Here is an 8,948-nt window from a genome sequence, read left to right on the forward strand (position 1 = left end):
TAAATGTATAATTAGTAAAAAGTGTAATTAGTAATTTAATATAATTATATTAGTATAAGTGATCAATAATTTATATTAATATAAATGTATAACTATTAATATAATTAATAGTATTAATTATGTTAACTATACATAATCTGATACTTATAATCAATAATATAATTATTATAACTAATGATATTAAATATATTATATATATGTGACTATAATATATATTTTTTTTTAAATGAGTGATGGGGCAAGGATATACTCCCCTATCCCCCGGGTTCCTGAGGGGGAGAAAATGATTCCCGTCTCGCCCCATTAACCCCGTCCTAATTGTCATTCTTAGTCAAAAAGTTTTAGGGTGAAATATTTATCAACTTCTCATCTTTTAATCATCTTTTTAACCCTCAAATATCTCAAACTGGGCATAATTGTTATACTAACTTCATGAATTTTAAATCGAAAAGTAAGATCTAAACTTTTTCGAGCTTGCCTAAAAAAAAGGAAACAGAAATTAGGATGATTGAGGCAAAAAGGCTTTTTTTTGGGCACAATACACTTTACTCCCTTGTGGGGTGTTATTTATTGCAAGATCTAAACTAGAGGGGAGTTATATATAAAAGAACTAAATTATAGGGGTTAAAGTGTAATTTATTCAAAAAATAGTTTTCCCATTTTAAATTCGAGTTGTTAGTGGAAGCAGTCAATCTTCAGTCTCCAGTCCAAAAATGGAGAAGCTGAGGAGACTGGTGATTCAAATAGCCAGCAGTCCGCCATCCCAGAGATTCTCTGCTCTCTCTCCACTCCAGCTTTCTCTCATTCCCCTACTCTCCATCGCTTCCTCCATCTACAACCTCGCTCTTCTCATCCGACACCGCCTCTACTATCTGGGAATTTTCCACAAATGCAGGTATTGAAAAAGAACCCCCGCCGGGAGGGGGGGGGGGAGGAAGAAAAATCTACTAAGCAATGAAAGGAAGTTTTAGTCTGTACCCTTTTAACGTAAAGCATTTTTCTCGAAGAGAATCTCAAATAGGCAAAGTTTCAATTTTTATCATCTTTTACCCTTGATTCTCCCTTGAGAACCCTGATAATTGTACTAGGTGTTTTTTGTTGCTTCTTTACGGAACTTCTGATTTCTTGATACAGTTTTACTTTTGTTGGTTGTGAACTTTAAGGTTGCCAGTGCCAGTTTTTAGTGTTGGAAATTTGACATGGGGAGGAAATGGGAAGACTCCAATGGCTGAGTTCGTTGCTCGGTGGTTGATCGATTCTGGGATTTCACCGCTTATTCTGACAAGGGTACTCAATCGACTTCCTTCTTTTTCTTTTTCTTTTTTATTTTTGTGGCAAGAACGCATTTGCAAGATGGAATTTTGAGTGAACTAAAGCTTTTCTGTTATTTGTATGTTGTTTTTTGCTCGGTCCTTTGGGTCTTGCTATATGAAATTGTTGACTTGTATGGAGTGGTAAAAAATTTGATGCTTCAGTTTTTTAAGGTTTAGTAATTAGACAAGTACGCAATAATAGAAGTTGTTTTGGCTGTTGAGAGATAATAGACAAACGTGTTGTTTTGGATGTTTTAGTTGTTTTCTACTTTGATTTGGAGTTTTCTAGTTCTTACTTCACCATCATTTGCAATTATTGATATTAAACGTTTTCTGCAAATAAACACACACACAATTAGCTAGTGCTAGATTGAGTGGGACCCATAGATTAACGTGAAAACTAGTGATGCCTGACCAATGTTGTAAGCGAATTCCTTTGAAGTTATTTTGTTTGTTGGGCGTTATTCTAAATATTTCTTATCTCATCATTTCTGGATTTCATGATATTCGAGGTTTCTTTTTCTTTTCTTTATGAGCATGCATTTGCTGCTATGGAGGTGGGAGGGATCAGGGATCAGTACTTTTTCTTGGCTAGTCCATAGGTGTAAATGTAAATAAACATGGAGTAAGGCTTGTTGAGAAGGAATAACTTCCTGCCTGTGGAATTTAATTTGCTTGCTTATGTATTTGCATGAGGGTTCACTTTGCAGGGTTATGGCGGTGGTGATGAAGCCAAAATGCTTCAACGACATTTACATGGGACATCTGCTAAAGTTGGTGTTGGAGCTAACAGGGCTGCCACTGCTGCTAGTTTTCTTGAAAGACATGGATATCTGAACTTTTCTGATAGTACATGCTCCACAAAAGCTTTCTTGAGCAAGAAAGCAAGGACTGATTCTTTTTCAGACAAAATTGGAGTGGCAATATTAGATGATGGAATGCAGGTATGATGGCCCAAAGGACCTTCATTATTTTAGATTACATTCGGCAGCACGCAATGCAGTATCATTTCTGAGATTACTTAGTCCAGATTATAGGCCTTCTGCCATTTATGCATTTCCACATGAAAAAAAAAATAGCTGTTTTCTAGTCACAATTCTTGAAATTGAAGTGGTGATTATCAGTTAGGACTTGTATTTATTGATTGTTAAATCGAATGATTGAAAGGCAGCATTTGCAGCTGTGGCGTGACCTAGAGATTCTTATGGTGAATGGGATGATGCCATGGGGAAATATGGAGTTGATTCCACTTGGACCATTAAGGGAACCTCTTGCTGCACTTGGGAGAGCAGATGTTGTTGTAATCCATCATGCAGACTTGGTACAAGTTGTTTCTTCTCTGTTTTTCTCTTGTTTAGACTAACATCAATTCGCTTGTAATTGTTCGATGGCCACTTAGCGTAAGTTATAGGATAACATACATAAATGAGTCTAATGCAGGGGACTCATACAGGTGGCTGAACAAAATATTGAAGCCATTGAATCAACAGTTTGGAAAGTCAGTGACTCTATCCCCCATATTCCTGACACAAATGGCACCTTCATACTTCCTAAAAGCTGGCAACACTTCCTGTGTTTTATCCCTGAGGGCAGTATATGATATGATTGTCCTGTGTGTTTCTGCTATTGGTTTTCCTGAGTCCTTTGTGCAGACAATTCTGAAGGTAGTGTTTTTTTCATGTCTTCTTTTTCATTGTGAGTTCAAGATCTTGTCATAATTAACTTTTAGCTTATGTTAATATGCTTGTATTATAACAGAAGTTGAGGTCTACATGATTCCTTCATTTTATTAGTCCACCTGCATTCCAGTTTCAAATCTGAGAGGTAGTTTTGGTATTGACAATGGCAGATGGGACCAAAGCATGTTGATCGATTAGATTTCAGTGATCATCATTTGTTCCAAGCTAAGGTAAATCTCCTTTTTGAATTTTTCTTTTTCACTTGGTTTGACTATCATTGTCAATTTTTTGGAGGACAAGAATGAAATTTCCTTTCCTTCGCTATCCAGTTTCAAGAAAGTTCTTCTTGTTTTTTTAGTTCCTGAAGTTGAATCAAAGAATATCTTCTCTCATACTCACAAACTAGTTGAATCAAAGAACATCTTCTCTCATGCTCGTAAACTAAACAAAGGGTCACATAGTGATCTCTTTTCATTTTTCTCTCTCCTCTCTCTCTCTCTCTCTAAAAGTGGAATTTGCCTTTATTCTTTAATTCTTTTCATATTATAAGTTTGACTGTTGTTGCTTACCTCCTGGTGCTCTACTGCTGTAGGATATTACTATCATTAGAAGGAGACTTAAAGAACTTGAATCTGCATATGGCATGCAGCCAATTGTTGTTGTGACTGAAAAGGTAAGCAGATCTTTCAAAGCACATTGTCTATAGAGCCTAGTCTATTGCTAATTATTTTAACAAACATCATAGATCAAAGAAGCTGTCTTTGGAACATTTCCTCCATCTTTTCTTTTGCCTAGAGCTAGTAACTTGATATTAATCTTCACCCACTCTTTCTTGTTTACATTAGGCTTTGAAGAAATGAAAGTAATTTTGTGAACTTAACTGTGATTTAGCATATTTGAACCATGAAATGGCTTCTTTTAACCCATCAAACTGATATATTGACCCTTTTGGAATGAGCTTTCTTTTAACTTGCTACTTTTGATGTTTGATGTAAATTGAATAAGTTTCACTGAATGGCGGTACTTTTCCTTTTCAATTCTCTCCTTGGCATAGGATTATGATCGTGCTCCAGATGTTCTGAATCATGTGAATCCTTATCAAGTATTGGTGCTCTGTTCTAGCATGCAAATCCTACCTCGTGAAGGACGCACAGAAGATAATTTCAAGAAGTTCCTAAGAGAGCGCCTTAAATCATTGTCGGACTCGAAGATTACTTGAAGCCTTGAACTTACAAGAAGGAGGGCCCAGGAGAGTCCCGTTGATTATTTTCGGACTCGAAGGTCACTTGGAAGTTGGAAGTCTTGAGCTTGTAATATGGAGGGAGAATAATTTTCTTTGGTCATGAGATTATTTCTCGCATACGATTCATGGTTCTTATTCCTACATGAGATTCTTGATCAGGCGTACGATGTGGATCTTGGGCTTTACTTCCTTCAGTTATTACATATTAGGAACAATAATCGGATGAAACTATAAGCTACTCCGCTTTCTGTTCTTTTTTTTTTTTTCCCAGAAACGATAACTGTTATATAATCTAATCTATCCTATACAAGGAGTAGGGGGCGGATCTAAGGAGGTCTAGGGGTAATATGGAGGAAACTGAATTATCATCCGACCAAATGGGTGTATTACGCACTTATCTGAATTTTTTTAAACAAAGTCACTTTTAATGTGCCCGGACAATGCTACAGTGCCTATAGTTATGGTAACGATATTAGAGAAACCTACTATTACAGGTTTCTATTATCTTTAGTGACAGATTCAATTTTTTAGCGACTTTTGAAATATTATATTAAAATAATTAATATTAAATTTAGTAAGTTTTTAATTAAAACAAGTAAATTTATGCCTGAAAAATAAGTTTTTGTCAGAAATAGAAATTTACACTTTGAGTAATTTAATTTACTTATTATTTGACGAAAATTACTTATTTTTGAATTAAACTTACCAATACTACAAGTAAAAAATGTTCATATTTAAGTAAAAAAATTACCAGTTTCTAAAAACGGTTTTGGGTTCCTGAAACACTTTCGGATATCATCTTGTCAAAGTCATCTCCCTCTTATTACTTAGTTCTCAGTTCCAACATACGATTGAAGGCAAAGATTTCCACTTTGGTCCACACTTTCTCTTGGTTACAAGCGAATAAATTTTCCCACTTCAAATTTTCATCTTCAGTTCCCACTTTCCCTCTATCCTTTCTCATCGATAGATTGTTTTTGGGTGCTGCCAAATGCAGACACAACAAAAGGGTTTTTCGACGGTGGTAGCCAATCAAAGATAGCAGTGACGAGGTTAGCCCATCATGTCCTCTTGAAATCGTTTGATTATATTGCTGTAATTTATTTATATTTCATTTGTTTTGTTTGTCAAGATTTTCTTGCGAAATCAAGGCTGAGAATTTGAAGATTTTATTGCAATTTTGGGGCTGAAAATGTCCACTGAAACATCTAGCCTTGATTTGGTTGTAGTTTGGATTGTCTACTGGTAAAACATGCTTAATAGCCATATGAAGCATCTAGGACTTGACTAGGCGTTTAAGTTAAATGTGATTAATTTGTGAATGCATATAAGATGTTTGGTGAAATGTCAAAGAGAAATCTGTGTGTTATGATTGCTACTCTGTGCTCTTCAGCAGCCAGAGATGAGACCAGCTCTTAAAGAAATCACCCTCGTCAGTTGACAACAGCGCTCAAGATCACCCTTGGGATTGGCTGAAAATAGACCTACTTCTGTTGGAAACTAAATAATCATATTAGAGACAGTGATTTCATCTTCCTTGTACCTGCTTTCTTCCTCTTCTTCTTCTTCTGTTTTCCCCCCCTTTTGTCTTATGGGTTTTTGTAGCTTTTCTTTTTTTTTGTTGTTGTTGGGTTTAATCAGATGTACATATTTAGATGAGAAGCACTAATACTCTCTTTCCAGTCTTGTTTGTGGTGATGGGATGAGTGCAGCTTCATCAGTTTCTTATAATATAACTTGAAATTTTGCAGAGAGGGAAAAGATATTAATATACCTCCTTCAATTTTGCATAAAGGGATGTTTTCCTATCTTCCTTTTTTGCTTGATTCTGAATTTTTTGCCTTTTTAATTTCTGGTGTTCCAATATATATATATATATATATATTTTTTTTAAGCTTTAAGTTCTTGAATCTAAGGTTGTGAATTTGCTGCGTCCTGATTCTTCCTCCAACCGACAAAACAGAGGTCCTTGCTGTTTTCTTTGATTTTAATTTTTTTGTCCTTTATTGTTGTGGCTGTTTTGCAAAACGTGGAAGTTAAGGCCCCCTCAAGGGTGGGTTTGGCCGGTGCAATTCAATACTAAGAAATGAAAATCAGTAGAAATGACTTGCAGACAATGACTACCTATTTCCTGGAAAACGGTTTTGTCCTTTTTCTCTAGATATTTTTGATCTTTCATTTTGTATTCCCACTTGAAAAATGGAACACATTAATTGTTAGTTATCATATTGTCTCTGGTTGGCTGCCCCTTAAATTTTAAAAATTAGAAGTCATAAATCAGACTTTGATTTTTCTTTTCTATTAATTTTCGGTATGTATAAAAATTACCGCAATTATTTTCTATTAAAATGTGCCTAAGTATCCGTTGACAGCTTTGATGAATGAATTCTGTACTTATTTTCTATTAAAATATGCATAAGTATCCGTTTGTATATCCTCTTTCCTTTCCTCTTGCTCTCAATCCAGTGATCGGTAATGGGGTAGGTTGGTACTGATTGAAATAATTTTCTCGCAAAAAGTCTTCAACCAGAATTTTAAAAGGAAACCTAAGGTTTTGATGTTGCATTGGTCTTTCTTTTGTGTTTTATACGCTCGAGTTGTTGAGGCCTCCCTCTTTCTATCTCAGTCAAGCCAGATTCTTTGCTCCTGCGTTGTATGTTCTTGTTTCAGAAAGAGGGTTTATCAGGTTGGGTAGTTTAGTTCATGTTCTTGATGCTAGAGGGATGGAATTGTTTTTCTTATCAAAATGGCATGTTGTAGTTCCCTTTTCGTTCATTGTTGTGCGATAGATTTAGGTGATGAATAGCCGAGAGCTACGGAAAGCTTGTAAATGTGATTTTGCAGAGAAAGGTCCTGCTGCATTTTTTTTCTTTTGCTGATTAGTTCCCTTTGTCCCTGACGGTCAGCTCAGATTTTTGCTTTAATCCTGCAACAAAATGTAGCTTTTGATTTAGTTGATAATTGAGAGTTAAGATCCTGGTAGTTGGTGAACATGTCTGCATGCTGAAATGGAAAGAAAGTTGCGGTATGGAAACTTGCAGAACCTTGCGGATAAGAAATTGCAGAAGCATAAGAAAGCTTCGTAACATGCATGCAACAAATTTCAGAAATTGCATGTTTAACCCTCGAATTTTGGCTTAATGTTACTAAGGCCCATAACAATTAGGAAAATACAATCAATTTTGTCCCTTCAAAATCTGAATTGTTGTTGGCATGCCTTAATATGTTTTTTGGACAGATTTTTCGTGAATTTTAGGATGAAATAGGGAAGGTTTAATAATTTTGAAGAATTTATAGTTTTGATTTTCATTTGATTAATATTTTAGCTAATTTTGTCATTTAATCATAATAAATCAGTTTCCATTCATCATTTTGTGAAGTTTAGCATTTGATCTTGACAATGCTACAGTGCCTATAGTTATGGTAACGATATTAGGTGTTATACAATACTCAGCAAATCTTGAAGATGTGTTGTGGAAGTGTTGTGACTGCTATGCTATACTAATAGTCTGCAATTTCCTTCTAAGAAATAAGCATGACATTCACTTTCCCGTGGCATTTTTTGCTCTGTTAACCAAGTACCTGTGTGTTTAGGTGCTTTGCTTGTCTCCATAAAGCCTCTAGTTATGATGCTTGAATTTTCACGCTTGGAATCTGCAGGGGACAAATGAATGTCTGGGATGGTATATTACATGGGATTGAATCCCCCCCTTCTTTTTGGTTCAAGGGTAACTGAAACAAAATAGGAAACAGTTTGCTATAGACAAGTTTCTCACATTAAAATAGGTACAAGTGGTTTACTATAGACATGTTTCTCACATGGCTTGTTCTGCTACTAAAGCTTAGGGGCTTGAAGCACGCATACGTTTTAGTGTTATTCTTGTCATCATTTGGTTACTTCCGCTTCCAGATATGCTTTTCTTGAAAGTCATGTTCTTTTTCAGGACTGGATATCTCACCGGGACGGATTAAGTGAAAGAAAGCAGGGAAGAGAAAAGAGTTTGAGCACTTGTCTGTCAACTCTGCTCTCTGTGTGATCAAAGTTGAGAAGTTTATGTGCAGGGCGGCAATCTGTGCCTTATGGTGGGGGAAAAATAAAAGAATTTGAGGACGTGTCTGTCAACCTTTTCTGTGTTTGATCAATCTAGAGAAATTGAGGTGTTACCAAGCTGTCTGTACTTTTATCTCTGTTTCTTTTACGAGCTTTTAACCTTATGCAGTGATTGTGAATGGAATATGCAAGCAACTCTGTTTAAAGATGTTCCCTGAGATGTCCACTGTTACTCGTGCTATTGAAATTAGTAACATTGTAGAACCTGTGGAATCCAGGACCAATGAGCCTATTGAATGGGCATGTCTGAAACGGGACCATAAAGTATATGCATTTCTGGCTCAAGGTATTGCCGCCTTCCCAAGAAAAGATTGCTTGTCTGAGGCACTTGGTGCTTCAAGCACTGGCAATTGCTTGTCTGAGGCACTTTATGATTCTGCTCTGAAGCACAAGATAGAATGTGTAACATAGTCTCCTCCCGTAAGCTCTGCTGCACAAGGGAGAGTCCAGAGAATTTACTTTGAATAATGGGACAAACATTTAGCTAGGCACCTGCATCATATTGACATTTAATTCCTGCATCCGTGGACATAGAAGAACCAAGCAGCTCAACTTTCCAATCCCGCACAAAAAAAATGACAATGGATGGATCACTTTTTCTT

At 36.0% G+C, this 8,948-nt stretch overlaps 1 long non-coding RNA gene and 1 pseudogene across 1 annotated transcript; both read left to right on the forward strand.

Moving 5' to 3' along the window:
* Positions 1-711: 711 nt before the first annotated feature.
* On the forward strand, positions 712-4,476 carry LOC113687783 (probable tetraacyldisaccharide 4'-kinase, mitochondrial; annotated as a pseudogene).
* Positions 4,477-4,891: 415 nt separating this feature from the next.
* Positions 4,892-8,527, forward strand: LOC140006765 (uncharacterized). The gene is made up of 2 exons (XR_011814599.1): positions 4,892-5,287; positions 8,180-8,527. It is a non-coding gene; the product is annotated as an uncharacterized lncRNA (long non-coding RNA).
* Positions 8,528-8,948: the final 421 nt, after the last annotated feature.

Source organism: Coffea arabica, chromosome 5e, assembly GCF_036785885.1.
Source record: "Coffea arabica cultivar ET-39 chromosome 5e, Coffea Arabica ET-39 HiFi, whole genome shotgun sequence".
Taxonomy (NCBI): Eukaryota; Viridiplantae; Streptophyta; class Magnoliopsida; order Gentianales; family Rubiaceae; genus Coffea; species Coffea arabica.